Source organism: Hyla sarda, chromosome 8 (assembly GCF_029499605.1).
Source record: "Hyla sarda isolate aHylSar1 chromosome 8, aHylSar1.hap1, whole genome shotgun sequence".
Lineage (NCBI taxonomy): Eukaryota > Metazoa > Chordata > Amphibia > Anura > Hylidae > Hyla > Hyla sarda.
The window spans coordinates 97,591,710-97,607,744 of NC_079196.1; the positions used below are offsets into that span (position 1 = coordinate 97,591,710).

Here is a 16,035-nt window from a genome sequence, read left to right on the forward strand (position 1 = left end):
GTTAGCTCACACATCACTTGGGTATCCATGGTAACTACCACAACATGGTCATCTGCAGTTTACATCTAGCCCGTGGCATTGAATGGCATTTTAAAAGTGCTAAGGGTCCTGGTGCAATAATCCTCCCATGAGGATCAGCCTCAACGGCTTTGTAGATTGCACTCATGTCAGCAACTCCATATACATTTTTTTTTCTTCATGCTTCTTTCTTCATCCTTTTTTCTTTCTGTCATTCAGACTTTCATTCATTCGATCTCTCTCACTCACTTGCTTTAACTCATTTGTTCTCACTCACTCACTCACTCACTCAATCACTCACTCACTCATTCACTCTCACTCACTCTCACTCTCTCACTCACTCGCTCACTAAGTCAGTCTCTCTCTCTCTCTCTTTTTCTTTTTATATATATTTTTTTCCGTCTTCTTCTTCTTCTTCTTCAGACCCTGTCATAGCACTAATGCCTTTCCAATACCACCAGCAGATGGAGACACTCCATTGCAACATTGGTTGTGAGCAGCAGTTTCTAAAAACAAATGCCTCATGGCGGATTTCCCATCCATCAATGGATGGTAAATTTTGTTTTTATCATTCACTGACCACAGAAACCAATGCATGGTCAAGCAACAGCAATGACACACCCTTGTGTATAGGCATGAGACCCTCATGTCATTTAACAGGATTCAGCACCACCCACAAGACAGCTACCTGTCATGTCATGTCAAACCTGCACAGGTGTGCTAGATTATTATTATTTAGTTTTATTTTATTTTTTTACACTAATCAGTGTGCAAACATGGTCATTAAAACGCTAAATGAATAGACGTTCATAAACCAGTCAGTGCAACTCATCATTTTGGTCTCCAATTCTCAAACTCAAATTCTCACCCACGGAGGATTAAATGAGAACCTTTCTTGTTTAACACTGGAATGGGGTGGTGCACTGTTCACTACCCGAAGATACTGCCACATCGGGTCAATGCATAGGGCGACAGAAGCAAGCTTCCAAATCAGCTCCCTTTCTCAAAAATCCATTTAATTTATGGTCCCCAGATAGGGAACGTATGTATCAGTATGTGCTCACAAGTCACCCAAGTGCAAGTATTCACACAAAAAAAAACGTGCCTCAGGATGCGATCTGTCGCAAGATCCTTTCTTTTTTTTACACTTGATCTAAGCCAAAAGGCCTAGAGGGGATAACCGGGAAAGGGGTGGACCCAACCATGTCCCCTTCATGAGCACTCACATTACTCATAGGAATGGAAGGAAGGCTGGCAGCCAACCAGCCTCCCATACACTTTCTGGGTGGGTGGCAGTCAGCCACCCATACATACATACAGCACAGGCTAAACCCACATCATCACTTAAAAAAAGGACAGGCGACCATTGCACTCTGATGGAGCATTTAGCAATGCAATCCATAGCCTGGCTTTTGCCTGAACCCCCATCACTCCTCCTCTTGCATATAAGACAATATTTCAGATCTGCATATGAAAACAACACGCCTACCTTTGTTGCACATAGCTGCCTGCCTGTCTCTAGTTACCCCACTGGCTGTAGCTGCGTCCCTTCCGACATGGAATAACACCAACTGTAACGATAAACTGAAAATTAACAGTATAAACCTGCATCATTTTGGACTCTGGTATTTGCTGAATCCGGGTGACCTGACAATCGATGGTGGTGCCGCTGGTGATTCTGGCCTTCTTGGAATCTGTTGGGCCTATGTGTTAGCTCACACATCACTTGGGTATCCATGGTAACTACCACAACATGGTCATCTGCAGTTTACATCTAGCCCGTGGCATTGAATGGCATTTTAAAAGTGCTAAGGGTCCTGGTGCAATAATCCTCCCATGAGGATCAGCCTCAACGGCTTTGTAGATTGCACTCATGTCAGCAACTCCATATACATTTTTTTTTCTTCATGCTTCTTTCTTCATCCTTTTTTCTTTCTGTCATTCAGACTTTCATTCATTCGATCTCTCTCACTCACTTGCTTTAACTCATTTGTTCTCACTCACTCACTCACTCACTCAATCACTCACTCACTCATTCACTCTCACTCACTCTCACTCTCTCACTCACTCGCTCACTAAGTCAGTCTCTCTCTCTCTCTTTTTCTTTTTATATATATTTTTTTCCGTCTTCTTCTTCTTCAGACCCTGTCATAGCACTAATGCCTTTCCAATACCACCAGCAGATGGAGACACTCCATTGCAACATTGGTTGTGAGCAGCAGTTTCTAAAAACAAATGCCTCATGGCGGATTTCCCATCCATCAATGGATGGTAAATTTTGTTTTTATCATTCACTGACCACAGAAACCAATGCATGGTCAAGCAACAGCAATGACACACCCTTGTGTATAGGCATGAGACCCTCATGTCATTTAACAGGATTCAGCACCACCCACAAGACAGCTACCTGTCATGTCATGTCAAACCTGCACAGGTGTGCTAGATTATTATTATTTAGTTTTATTTTATTTTTTTACACCAATCAGTGTGCAAACATGGTCATTAAAACGCTAAATGAATAGACGTTCATAAACCAGTCAGTGCAACTCATCATTTTGGTCTCCAATTCTCAAACTCAAATTCTCACCCACGGAGGATTAAATGAGAATCTTTCTTGTTTAACACTGGAATGGGGTGGTGCACTGTTCACTACCCGAAGATACTGCCACATCGGGTCAATGCATAGGGCGACAGAAGCAAGCTTCCAAATCAGCTCCCTTTCTCCAAAATCCATTTAATTTATGGTCCCCAGATAGGGAACGTATGTATCAGTATGTGCTCACAAGTCACCCAAGTGCAAGTATTCACACAAAAAAAAACGTGCCTCAGGATGCGATCTGTCGCAAGATCCTTTCTTTTTTTACACTTGATCTAAGCCAAAAGGCCTAGAGGGGATAACCGGGAAAGGGGTGGACCCAACCATGTCCCCTTCATGAGCACTCACATTACTCATAGGAATGGAAGGAAGGCTGGCAGCCAACCAGCCTCCCATACACTTTCTGGGTGGGTGGCAGTCAGCCACCCATACATACATACAGCACAGGCTAAACCCACATCATCACTTAAAAAAAGGACAGGCGACCATTGCACTCTGATGGAGCATTTAGCAATGCAATCCATAGCCTGGCTTTTGCCTGAACCCCCATCACTCCTCCTCTTGCATATAAGACAATATTTCAGATCTGCATATGAAAACAACACGCCTACCTTTGTTGCACATAGCTGCCTGCCTGTCTCTAGTTACCCCACTGGCTGTAGCTGCGTCCCTTCCGACGTGGAATAACACCAACTGTAACGATAAACTGAAAATTAACAGTATAAACCTGCATCATTTTGGACTCTGGTATTTGCTGAATCCGGGTGACCTGACAATCGATGGTGGTGCCGCTGGTGATTCTGGCCTTCTTGGAATCTGTTGGGCCTATGTGTTAGCTCACACATCACTTGGGTATCCATGGTAACTACCACAACATGGTCATCTGCAGTTTACATCTAGCCCGTGGCATTGAATGGCATTTTAAAAGTGCTAAGGGTCCTGGTGCAATAATCCTCCCATGAGGATCAGCCTCAACGGCTTTGTAGATTGCACTCATGTCAGCAACTCCATATACATTTTTTTTTCTTCATGCTTCTTTCTTCATCCTTTTTTCTTTCTGTCATTCAAACTTTCATTCATTCGATCTCTCTCACTCACTTGCTTTAACTCATTTGTTCTCACTCACTCACTCACTCACTCAATCACTCACTCACTCATTCACTCTCACTCACTCTCACTCTCTCACTCACTCGCTCACTAAGTCAGTCTCTCTCTCTCTCTCTTTTTCTTTTTATATATATTTTTTTCCGTCTTCTTCTTCTTCTTCAGACCCTGTCATAGCACTAATGCCTTTCCAATACCACCAGCAGATGGAGACACTCCATTGCAACATTGGTTGTGAGCAGCAGTTTCTAAAAACAAATGCCTCATGGCGGATTTCCCATCCATCAATGGATGGTAAATTTTGTTTTTATCATTCACTGACCACAGAAACCAATGCATGGTCAAGCAACAGCAATGACACACCCTTGTGTATAGGCATGAGACCCTCATGTCATTTAACAGGATTCAGCACCACCCACAAGACAGCTACCTGTCATGTCATGTCAAACCTGCACAGGTGTGCTAGATTATTATTATTTAGTTTTATTTTATTTTTTTACACCAATCAGTGTGCAAACATGGTCATTAAAACGCTAAATGAATAGACGTTCATAAACCAGTCAGTGCAACTCATCATTTTGGTCTCCAATTCTCAAACTCAAATTCTCACCCACGGAGGATTAAATGAGAATCTTTCTTGTTTAACACTGGAATGGGGTGGTGCACTGTTCACTACCCGAAGATACTGCCACATCGGGTCAATGCATAGGGCGACAGAAGCAAGCTTCCAAATCAGCTCCCTTTCTCAAAAATCCATTTAATTTATGGTCCCCAGATAGGGAACGTATGTATCAGTATGTGCTCACAAGTCACCCAAGTGCAAGTATTCACACAAAAAAAAACGTGCCTCAGGATGCGATCTGTCGCAAGATCCTTTCTTTTTTTACACTTGATCTAAGCCAAAAGGCCTAGAGGGGATAACCGGGAAAGGGGTGGACCCAACCATGTCCCCTTCATGAGCACTCACATTACTCATAGGAATGGAAGGAAGGCTGGCAGCCAACCAGCCTCCCATACACTTTCTGGGTGGGTGGCAGTCAGCCACCCATACATACATACAGCACAGGCTAAACCCACATCATCACTTAAAAAAAGGACAGGCGACCATTGCACTCTGATGGAGCATTTAGCAATGCAATCCATAGCCTGGCTTTTGCCTGAACCCCCATCACTCCTCCTCTTGCATATAAGACAATATTTCAGATCTGCATATGAAAACAACACGCCTACCTTTGTTGCACATAGCTGCCTGCCTGTCTCTAGTTACCCCACTGGCTGTAGCTGCGTCCCTTCCGACATGGAATAACACCAACTGTAACGATAAACTGAAAATTAACAGTATAAACCTGCATCATTTTGGACTCTGGTATTTGCTGAATCCGGGTGACCTGACAATCGATGGTGGTGCCGCTGGTGATTCTGGCCTTCTTGGAATCTGTTGGGCCTATGTGTTAGCTCACACATCACTTGGGTATCCATGGTAACTACCACAACATGGTCATCTGCAGTTTACATCTAGCCCGTGGCATTGAATGGCATTTTAAAAGTGCTAAGGGTCCTGGTGCAATAATCCTCCCATGAGGATCAGCCTCAACGGCTTTGTAGATTGCACTCATGTCAGCAACTCCATATACATTTTTTTTTCTTCATGCTTCTTTCTTCATCCTTTTTTCTTTCTGTCATTCAGACTTTCATTCATTCGATCTCTCTCACTCACTTGCTTTAACTCATTTGTTCTCACTCACTCACTCACTCACTCAATCACTCACTCACTCATTCACTCTCACTCACTCTCACTCTCTCACTCACTCGCTCACTAAGTCAGTCTCTCTCTCTCTCTCTCTTTTTCTTTTTATATATATTTTTTTCCGTCTTCTTCTTCTTCTTCAGACCCTGTCATAGCACTAATGCCTTTCCAATACCACCAGCAGATGGAGACACTCCATTGCAACATTGGTTGTGAGCAGCAGTTTCTAAAAACAAATGCCTCATGGCGGATTTCCCATCCATCAATGGATGGTAAATTTTGTTTTTATCATTCACTGACCACAGAAACCAATGCATGGTCAAGCAACAGCAATGACACACCCTTGTGTATAGGCATGAGACCCTCATGTCATTTAACAGGATTCAGCACCACCCACAAGACAGCTACCTGTCATGTCATGTCAAACCTGCACAGGTGTGCTAGATTATTATTATTTAGTTTTATTTTATTTTTTTACACCAATCAGTGTGCAAACATGGTCATTAAAACGCTAAATGAATAGACGTTCATAAACCAGTCAGTGCAACTCATCATTTTGGTCTCCAATTCTCAAACTCAAATTCTCACCCACGGAGGATTAAATGAGAATCATACTTGTTTAACACTGGAATGGGGTGGTGCACTGTTCACTACCCGAAGATACTGCCACATCGGGTCAATGCATAGGGCGACAGAAGCAAGCTTCCAAATCAGCTCCCTTTCTCAAAAATCCATTTAATTTATGGTCCCCAGATAGGGAACGTATGTATCAGTATGTGCTCACAAGTCACCCAAGTGCAAGTATTCACACAAAAAAAAACGTGCCTCAGGATGCGATCTGTCGCAAGATCCTTTCTTTTTTTACACTTGATCTAAGCCAAAAGGCCTAGAGGGGATAACCGGGAAAGGGGTGGACCCAACCATGTCCCCTTCATGAGCACTCACATTACTCATAGGAATGGAAGGAAGGCTGGCAGCCAACCAGCCTCCCATACACTTTCTGGGTGGGTGGCAGTCAGCCACCCATACATACATACAGCACAGGCTAAACCCACATCATCACTTAAAAAAAGGACAGGCGACCATTGCACTCTGATGGAGCATTTAGCAATGCAATCCATAGCCTGGCTTTTGCCTGAACCCCCATCACTCCTCCTCTTGCATATAAGACAATATTTCAGATCTGCATATGAAAACAACACGCCTACCTTTGTTGCACATAGCTGCCTGCCTGTCTCTAGTTACCCCACTGGCTGTAGCTGCGTCCCTTCCGACGTGGAATAACACCAACTGTAACGATAAACTGAAAATTAACAGTATAAACCTGCATCATTTTGGACTCTGGTATTTGCTGAATCCGGGTGACCTGACAATCGATGGTGGTGCCGCTGGTGATTCTGGCCTTCTTGGAATCTGTTGGGCCTATGTGTTAGCTCACACATCACTTGGGTATCCATGGTAACTACCACAACATGGTCATCTGCAGTTTACATCTAGCCCGTGGCATTGAATGGCATTTTAAAAGTGCTAAGGGTCCTGGTGCAATAATCCTCCCATGAGGATCAGCCTCAACGGCTTTGTAGATTGCACTCATGTCAGCAACTCCATATACATTTTTTTTTCTTCATGCTTCTTTCTTCATCCTTTTTTCTTTCTGTCATTCAAACTTTCATTCATTCGATCTCTCTCACTCACTTGCTTTAACTCATTTGTTCTCACTCACTCACTCACTCACTCAATCACTCACTCACTCATTCACTCTCACTCACTCTCACTCTCTCACTCACTCGCTCACTAAGTCAGTCTCTCTCTCTCTCTCTTTTTCTTTTTATATATATTTTTTTCCGTCTTCTTCTTCTTCTTCAGACCCTGTCATAGCACTAATGCCTTTCCAATACCACCAGCAGATGGAGACACTCCATTGCAACATTGGTTGTGAGCAGCAGTTTCTAAAAACAAATGCCTCATGGCGGATTTCCCATCCATCAATGGATGGTAAATTTTGTTTTTATCATTCACTGACCACAGAAACCAATGCATGGTCAAGCAACAGCAATGACACACCCTTGTGTATAGGCATGAGACCCTCATGTCATTTAACAGGATTCAGCACCACCCACAAGACAGCTACCTGTCATGTCATGTCAAACCTGCACAGGTGTGCTAGATTATTATTATTTAGTTTTATTTTATTTTTTTACACCAATCAGTGTGCAAACATGGTCATTAAAACGCTAAATGAATAGACGTTCATAAACCAGTCAGTGCAACTCATCATTTTGGTCTCCAATTCTCAAACTCAAATTCTCACCCACGGAGGATTAAATGAGAATCTTTCTTGTTTAACACTGGAATGGGGTGGTGCACTGTTCACTACCCGAAGATACTGCCACATCGGGTCAATGCATAGGGCGACAGAAGCAAGCTTCCAAATCAGCTCCCTTTCTCAAAAATCCATTTAATTTATGGTCCCCAGATAGGGAACGTATGTATCAGTATGTGCTCACAAGTCACCCAAGTGCAAGTATTCACACAAAAAAAAAACGTGCCTCAGGATGCGATCTGTCGCAAGATCCTTTCTTTTTTTACACTTGATCTAAGCCAAAAGGCCTAGAGGGGATAACCGGGAAAGGGGTGGACCCAACCATGTCCCCTTCATGAGCACTCACATTACTCATAGGAATGGAAGGAAGGCTGGCAGCCAACCAGCCTCCCATACACTTTCTGGGTGGGTGGCAGTCAGCCACCCATACATACATACAGCACAGGCTAAACCCACATCATCACTTAAAAAAAGGACAGGCGACCATTGCACTCTGATGGAGCATTTAGCAATGCAATCCATAGCCTGGCTTTTGCCTGAACCCCCATCACTCCTCCTCTTGCATATAAGACAATATTTCAGATCTGCATATGAAAACAACACGCCTACCTTTGTTGCACATAGCTGCCTGCCTGTCTCTAGTTACCCCACTGGCTGTAGCTGCGTCCCTTCCGACATGGAATAACACCAACTGTAACGATAAACTGAAAATTAACAGTATAAACCTGCATCATTTTGGACTCTGGTATTTGCTGAATCCGGGTGACCTGACAATCGATGGTGGTGCCGCTGGTGATTCTGGCCTTCTTGGAATCTGTTGGGCCTATGTGTTAGCTCACACATCACTTGGGTATCCATGGTAACTACCACAACATGGTCATCTGCAGTTTACATCTAGCCCGTGGCATTGAATGGCATTTTAAAAGTGCTAAGGGTCCTGGTGCAATAATCCTCCCATGAGGATCAGCCTCAACGGCTTTGTAGATTGCACTCATGTCAGCAACTCCATATACATTTTTTTTTCTTCATGCTTCTTTCTTCATCCTTTTTTCTTTCTGTCATTCAGACTTTCATTCATTCGATCTCTCTCACTCACTTGCTTTAACTCATTTGTTCTCACTCACTCACTCACTCACTCAATCACTCACTCACTCATTCACTCTCACTCACTCTCACTCTCTCACTCACTCGCTCACTAAGTCAGTCTCTCTCTCTCTCTCTCTTTTTCTTTTTATATATATTTTTTTCCGTCTTCTTCTTCTTCTTCAGACCCTGTCATAGCACTAATGCCTTTCCAATACCACCAGCAGATGGAGACACTCCATTGCAACATTGGTTGTGAGCAGCAGTTTCTAAAAACAAATGCCTCATGGCGGATTTCCCATCCATCAATGGATGGTAAATTTTGTTTTTATCATTCACTGACCACAGAAACCAATGCATGGTCAAGCAACAGCAATGACACACCCTTGTGTATAGGCATGAGACCCTCATGTCATTTAACAGGATTCAGCACCACCCACAAGACAGCTACCTGTCATGTCATGTCAAACCTGCACAGGTGTGCTAGATTATTATTATTTAGTTTTATTTTATTTTTTTACACCAATCAGTGTGCAAACATGGTCATTAAAACGCTAAATGAATAGACGTTCATAAACCAGTCAGTGCAACTCATCATTTTGGTCTCCAATTCTCAAACTCAAATTCTCACCCACGGAGGATTAAATGAGAATCTTTCTTGTTTAACACTGGAATGGGGTGGTGCACTGTTCACTACCCGAAGATACTGCCACATCGGGTCAATGCATAGGGCGACAGAAGCAAGCTTCCAAATCAGCTCCCTTTCTCAAAAATCCATTTAATTTATGGTCCCCAGATAGGGAACGTATGTATCAGTATGTGCTCACAAGTCACCCAAGTGCAAGTATTCACACAAAAAAAAACGTGCCTCAGGATGCGATCTGTCGCAAGATCCTTTCTTTTTTTACACTTGATCTAAGCCAAAAGGCCTAGAGGGGATAACCGGGAAAGGGGTGGACCCAACCATGTCCCCTTCATGAGCACTCACATTACTCATAGGAATGGAAGGAAGGCTGGCAGCCAACCAGCCTCCCATACACTTTCTGGGTGGGTGGCAGTCAGCCACCCATACATACATACAGCACAGGCTAAACCCACATCATCACTTAAAAAAAGGACAGGCGACCATTGCACTCTGATGGAGCATTTAGCAATGCAATCCATAGCCTGGCTTTTGCCTGAACCCCCATCACTCCTCCTCTTGCATATAAGACAATATTTCAGATCTGCATATGAAAACAACACGCCTACCTTTGTTGCACATAGCTGCCTGCCTGTCTCTAGTTACCCCACTGGCTGTAGCTGCGTCCCTTCCGACATGGAATAACACCAACTGTAACGATAAACTGAAAATTAACAGTATAAACCTGCATCATTTTGGACTCTGGTATTTGCTGAATCCGGGTGACCTGACAATCGATGGTGGTGCCGCTGGTGATTCTGGCCTTCTTGGAATCTGTTGGGCCTATGTGTTAGCTCACACATCACTTGGGTATCCATGGTAACTACCACAACATGGTCATCTGCAGTTTACATCTAGCCCGTGGCATTGAATGGCATTTTAAAAGTGCTAAGGGTCCTGGTGCAATAATCCTCCCATGAGGATCAGCCTCAACGGCTGTGTAGATTGCACTCATGTCAGCAACTCCATATACATTTTTTTTTCTTCATGCTTCTTTCTTCATCCTTTTTTCTTTCTGTCATTCAGACTTTCATTCATTCGATCTCTCTCACTCACTTGCTTTAACTCATTTGTTCTCACTCACTCACTCACTCAATCACTCACTCACTCATTCACTCTCACTCACTCTCACTCTCTCACTCACTCGCTCACTAAGTCAGTCTCTCTCTCTCTCTCTCTTTTTCTTTTTATATATATTTTTTTCCGTCTTCTTCTTCTTCTTCTCCAGACCCTGTCATAGCACTAATGCCTTTCCAATACCACCAGCAGATGGAGACACTCCATTGCAACATTGGTTGTGAGCAGCAGTTTCTAAAAACAAATGCCTCATGGCGGATTTCCCATCCATCAATGGATGGTAAATTTTGTTTTTATCATTCACTGACCACAGAAACCAATGCATGGTCAAGCAACAGCAATGACACACCCTTGTGTATAGGCATGAGACCCTCATGTCATTTAACAGGATTCAGCACCACCCACAAGATAGCTACCTGTCATGTCATGTCAAACCTGCACAGGTGTGCTAGATTATTATTATTTAGTTTTATTTTATTTTTTTACACCAATCAGTGTGCAAACATGGTCATTAAAACGCTAAATGAATAGACGTTCATAAACCAGTCAGTGCAACTCATCATTTTGGTCTCCAATTCTCAAACTCAAATTCTCACCCACGGAGGATTAAATGAGAATCTTTCTTGTTTAACACTGGAATGGGGTGGTGCACTGTTCACTACCCGAAGATACTGCCACATCGGGTCAATGCATAGGGCGACAGAAGCAAGCTTCCAAATCAGCTCCCTTTCTCAAAAATCCATTTAATTTATGGTCCCCAGATAGGGAACGTATGTATCAGTATGTGCTCACAAGTCACCCAAGTGCAAGTATTCACACAAAAAAAAATGTGCCTCAGGATGCGATCTGTCGCAAGATCCTTTCTTTTTTTACACTTGATCTAAGCCAAAAGGCCTAGAGGGGATAACCGGGAAAGGGGTGGACCCAACCATGTCCCCTTCATGAGCACTCACATTACTCATAGGAATGGAAGGAAGGCTGGCAGCCAACCAGCCTCCCATACACTTTCTGGGTGGGTGGCAGTCAGCCACCCATACATACATACAGCACAGGCTAAACCCACATCATCACTTAAAAAAAGGACAGGCGACCATTGCACTCTGATGGAGCATTTAGCAATGCAATCCATAGCCTGGCTTTTGCCTGAACCCCCATCACTCCTCCTCTTGCATATAAGACAATATTTCAGATCTGCATATGAAAACAACACGCCTACCTTTGTTGCACATAGCTGCCTGCCTGTCTCTAGTTACCCCACTGGCTGTAGCTGCGTCCCTTCCGACATGGAATAACACCAACTGTAACGATAAACTGAAAATTAACAGTATAAACCTGCATCATTTTGGACTCTGGTATTTGCTGAATCCGGGTGACCTGACAATCAATGGTGGTGCCGCTGGTGATTCTGGCCTTCTTGGAATCTGTTGGGCCTATGTGTTAGCTCACACATCACTTGGGTATCCATGGTAACTACCACAACATGGTCATCTGCAGTTTACATCTAGCCCGTGGCATTGAATGGCATTTTAAAAGTGCTAAGGGTCCTGGTGCAATAATCCTCCCATGAGGATCAGCCTCAACGGCTTTGTAGATTGCACTCATGTCAGCAACTCCATATACATTTTTTTTTCTTCATGCTTCTTTCTTCATCCTTTTTTCTTTCTGTCATTCAGACTTTCATTCATTCGATCTCTCTCACTCACTTGCTTTAACTCATTTGTTCTCACTCACTCACTCACTCACTCAATCACTCACTCACTCATTCACTCTCACTCACTCTCACTCTCTCACTCACTCGCTCACTAAGTCAGTCTCTCTCTCTCTCTCTCTTTTTCTTTTTATATATATTTTTTTCCGTCTTCTTCTTCTTCTTCTTCAGACCCTGTCATAGCACTAATGCCTTTCCAATACCACCAGCATATGGAGACACTCCATTGCAACATTGGTTGTGAGCAGCAGTTTCTAAAAACAAATGCCTCATGGCGGATTTCCCATCCATCAATGGATGGTAAATTTTGTTTTTATCATTCACTGACCACAGAAACCAATGCATGGTCAAGCAACAGCAATGACACACCCTTGTGTATAGGCATGAGACCCTCATGTCATTTAACAGGATTCAGCACCACCCACAAGACAGCTACCTGTCATGTCATGTCAAACCTGCACAGGTGTGCTAGATTATTATTATTTAGTTTTATTTTATTTTTTTACACCAATCAGTGTGCAAACATGGTCATTAAAACGCTAAATGAATAGACGTTCATAAACCAGTCAGTGCAACTCATCATTTTGGTCTCCAATTCTCAAACTCAAATTCTCACCCACGGAGGATTAAATGAGAATCTTTCTTGTTTAACACTGGAATGGAGTGGTGCACTGTTCACTACCCGAAGATACTGCCACATCGGGTCAATGCATAGGGCGACAGAAGCAAGCTTCCAAATCAGCTCCCTTTCTCAAAAATCCATTTAATTTATGGTCCCCAGATAGGGAACGTATGTATCAGTATGTGCTCACAAGTCACCCAAGTGCAAGTATTCACACAAAAAAAAAACGTGCCTCAGGATGCGATCTGTCGCAAGATCCTTTCTTTTTTTACACTTGATCTAAGCCAAAAGGCCTAGAGGGGATAACCGGGAAAGGGGTGGACCCAACCATGTCCCCTTCATGAGCACTCACATTACTCATAGGAATGGAAGGAAGGCTGGCAGCCAACCAGCCTCCCATACACTTTCTGGGTGGGTGGCAGTCAGCCACCCATACATACATACAGCACAGGCTAAACCCACATCATCACTTAAAAAAAGGACAGGCGACCATTGCACTCTGATGGAGCATTTAGCAATGCAATCCATAGCCTGGCTTTTGCCTGAACCCCCATCACTCCTCCTCTTGCATATAAGACAATATTTCAGATCTGCATATGAAAACAACACGCCTACCTTTGTTGCACATAGCTGCCTGCCTGTCTCTAGTTACCCCACTGGCTGTAGCTGCGTCCCTTCCGACATGGAATAACACCAACTGTAACGATAAACTGAAAATTAACAGTATAAACCTGCATCATTTTGGACTCTGGTATTTGCTGAATCCGGGTGACCTGACAATCGATGGTGGTGCCGCTGGTGATTCTGGCCTTCTTGGAATCTGTTGGGCCTATGTGTTAGCTCACACATCACTTGGGTATCCATGGTAACTACCACAACATGGTCATCTGCAGTTTACATCTAGCCCGTGGCATTGAATGGCATTTTAAAAGTGCTAAGGGTCCTGGTGCAATAATCCTCCCATGAGGATCAGCCTCAACGGCTTTGTAGATTGCACTCATGTTAGCAACTCCATATACATTTTTTTTTCTTCATGCTTCTTTCTTCATCCTTTTTTCTTTCTGTCATTCAGACTTTCATTCATTCGATCTCTCTCACTCACTTGCTTTAACTCATTTGTTCTCACTCACTCACTCACTCACTCAATCACTCACTCACTCATTCACTCTCACTCACTCTCACTCTCTCACTCACTCGCTCACTAAGTCAGTCTCTCTCTCTCTCTCTCTTTTTCTTTTTATATATATTTTTTTCCGTCTTCTTCTTCTTCAGACCCTGTCATAGCACTAATGCCTTTCCAATACCACCAGCAGATGGAGACACTCCATTGCAACATTGGTTGTGAGCAGCAGTTTCTAAAAACAAATGCCTCATGGCGGATTTCCCATCCATCAATGGATGGTAAATTTTGTTTTTATCATTCACTGACCACAGAAACCAATGCATGGTCAAGCAACAGCAATGACACACCCTTGTGTATAGGCATGAGACCCTCATGTCATTTAACAGGATTCAGCACCACCCACAAGACAGCTACCTGTCATGTCATGTCAAACCTGCACAGGTGTGCTAGATTATTATTATTTAGTTTTATTTTATTTTTTTACACCAATCAGTGTGCAAACATGGTCATTAAAACGCTAAATGAATAGACGTTCATAAACCAGTCAGTGCAACTCATCATTTTGGTCTCCAATTCTCAAACTCAAATTCTCACCCACGGAGGATTAAATGAGAATCTTTCTTGTTTAACACTGGAATGGGGTGGTGCACTGTTCACTACCCGAAGATACTGCCACATCGGGTCAATGCATAGGGCGACAGAAGCAAGCTTCCAAATCAGCTCCCTTTCTCAAAAATCCATTTAATTTATGGTCCCCAGATAGGGAACGTATGTATCAGTATGTGCTCACAAGTCACCCAAGTGCAAGTATTCACACAAAAAAAAACGTGCCTCAGGATGCGATCTGTCGCAAGATCCTTTCTTTTTTTACACTTGATCTAAGCCAAAAGGCCTAGAGGGGATAACCGGGAAAGGGGTGGACCCAACCATGTCCCCTTCATGAGCACTCACATTACTCATAGGAATGGAAGGAAGGCTGGCAGCCAACCAGCCTCCCATACACTTTCTGGGTGGGTGGCAGTCAGCCACCCATACATACATACAGCACAGGCTAAACCCACATCATCACTTAAAAAAAGGACAGGCGACCATTGCACTCTGATGGAGCATTTAGCAATGCAATCCATAGCCTGGCTTTTGCCTGAACCCCCATCACTCCTCCTCTTGCATATAAGACAATATTTCAGATCTGCATATGAAAACAACACGCCTACCTTTGTTGCACATAGCTGCCTGCCTGTCTCTAGTTACCCCACTGGCTGTAGCTGCGTCCCTTCCGACATGGAATAACACCAACTGTAACGATAAACTGAAAATTAACAGTATAAACCTGCATCATTTTGGACCCTGGTATTTGCTGAATCCGGGTGACCTGACAATCGATAGTGGTGCCGCTGGTGATTCTGGCCTTCTTGGAATCTGTTGGGCCTATGTGTTAGCTCACACATCACTTGGGTATCCATGGTAACTACCACAACATGGACATCTGCAGTTTACATCTAGCACGTGGCATTGAATGGCATTTTAAAAGTGCTAAGGGTCCTGGTGCAATAATCCTCCCATGAGGATCAGCCTCAACGGCTTTGTAGATTGCACTCATGTCAGCAACTCCATATACATTTTTTTTTCTTCATGCTTCTTTCTTCATCCTTTTTTCTTTCTGTCATTCAGACTTTCATTCATTCGATCTCTCTCACTCACTTGCTTTAACTCACTCACTCACTCACTCACTCATTCACTCTCACTCACTCTCACTCTCTCACTCACTCGCTCACTAAGTCAGTCTCTCTCTCTCTCTCTCTTTTTCTTTTTATATATATTTTTTTCCGTCTTCTTCTTCTTCTTCTTCAGACCCTGTCATAGCACTAATGCCTTTCCAATACCACCAGCAGATGGAGACACTCCATTGCAACATTGGTTGTGAGCAGCAGTTTCTAAAAACAAATGCCTCA

General features: G+C 43.4%; 9 pseudogenes; all 9 read right to left on the bottom strand.

The window, feature by feature from the left end:
- Positions 1–931: 931 nt before the first annotated feature.
- LOC130288539 (U2 spliceosomal RNA) lies at positions 932–1,196 on the bottom strand (annotated as a pseudogene).
- A 1,454-nt stretch (positions 1,197–2,650) lies between these two features.
- LOC130289581 (U2 spliceosomal RNA) lies at positions 2,651–2,914 on the bottom strand (annotated as a pseudogene).
- Positions 2,915–4,373: 1,459 nt separating this feature from the next.
- On the bottom strand, positions 4,374–4,637 carry LOC130285819 (U2 spliceosomal RNA; annotated as a pseudogene).
- Positions 4,638–6,098: 1,461 nt separating this feature from the next.
- Positions 6,099–6,362, bottom strand: LOC130285820 (U2 spliceosomal RNA; annotated as a pseudogene).
- A 1,459-nt stretch (positions 6,363–7,821) lies between these two features.
- Positions 7,822–8,086, bottom strand: LOC130287849 (U2 spliceosomal RNA; annotated as a pseudogene).
- Positions 8,087–9,547: 1,461 nt separating this feature from the next.
- On the bottom strand, positions 9,548–9,811 carry LOC130285821 (U2 spliceosomal RNA; annotated as a pseudogene).
- Positions 9,812–11,271: 1,460 nt separating this feature from the next.
- Positions 11,272–11,535, bottom strand: LOC130290223 (U2 spliceosomal RNA; annotated as a pseudogene).
- Positions 11,536–12,999: 1,464 nt separating this feature from the next.
- Positions 13,000–13,264, bottom strand: LOC130287669 (U2 spliceosomal RNA; annotated as a pseudogene).
- A 1,458-nt stretch (positions 13,265–14,722) lies between these two features.
- Positions 14,723–14,986, bottom strand: LOC130285822 (U2 spliceosomal RNA; annotated as a pseudogene).
- Positions 14,987–16,035: the final 1,049 nt, after the last annotated feature.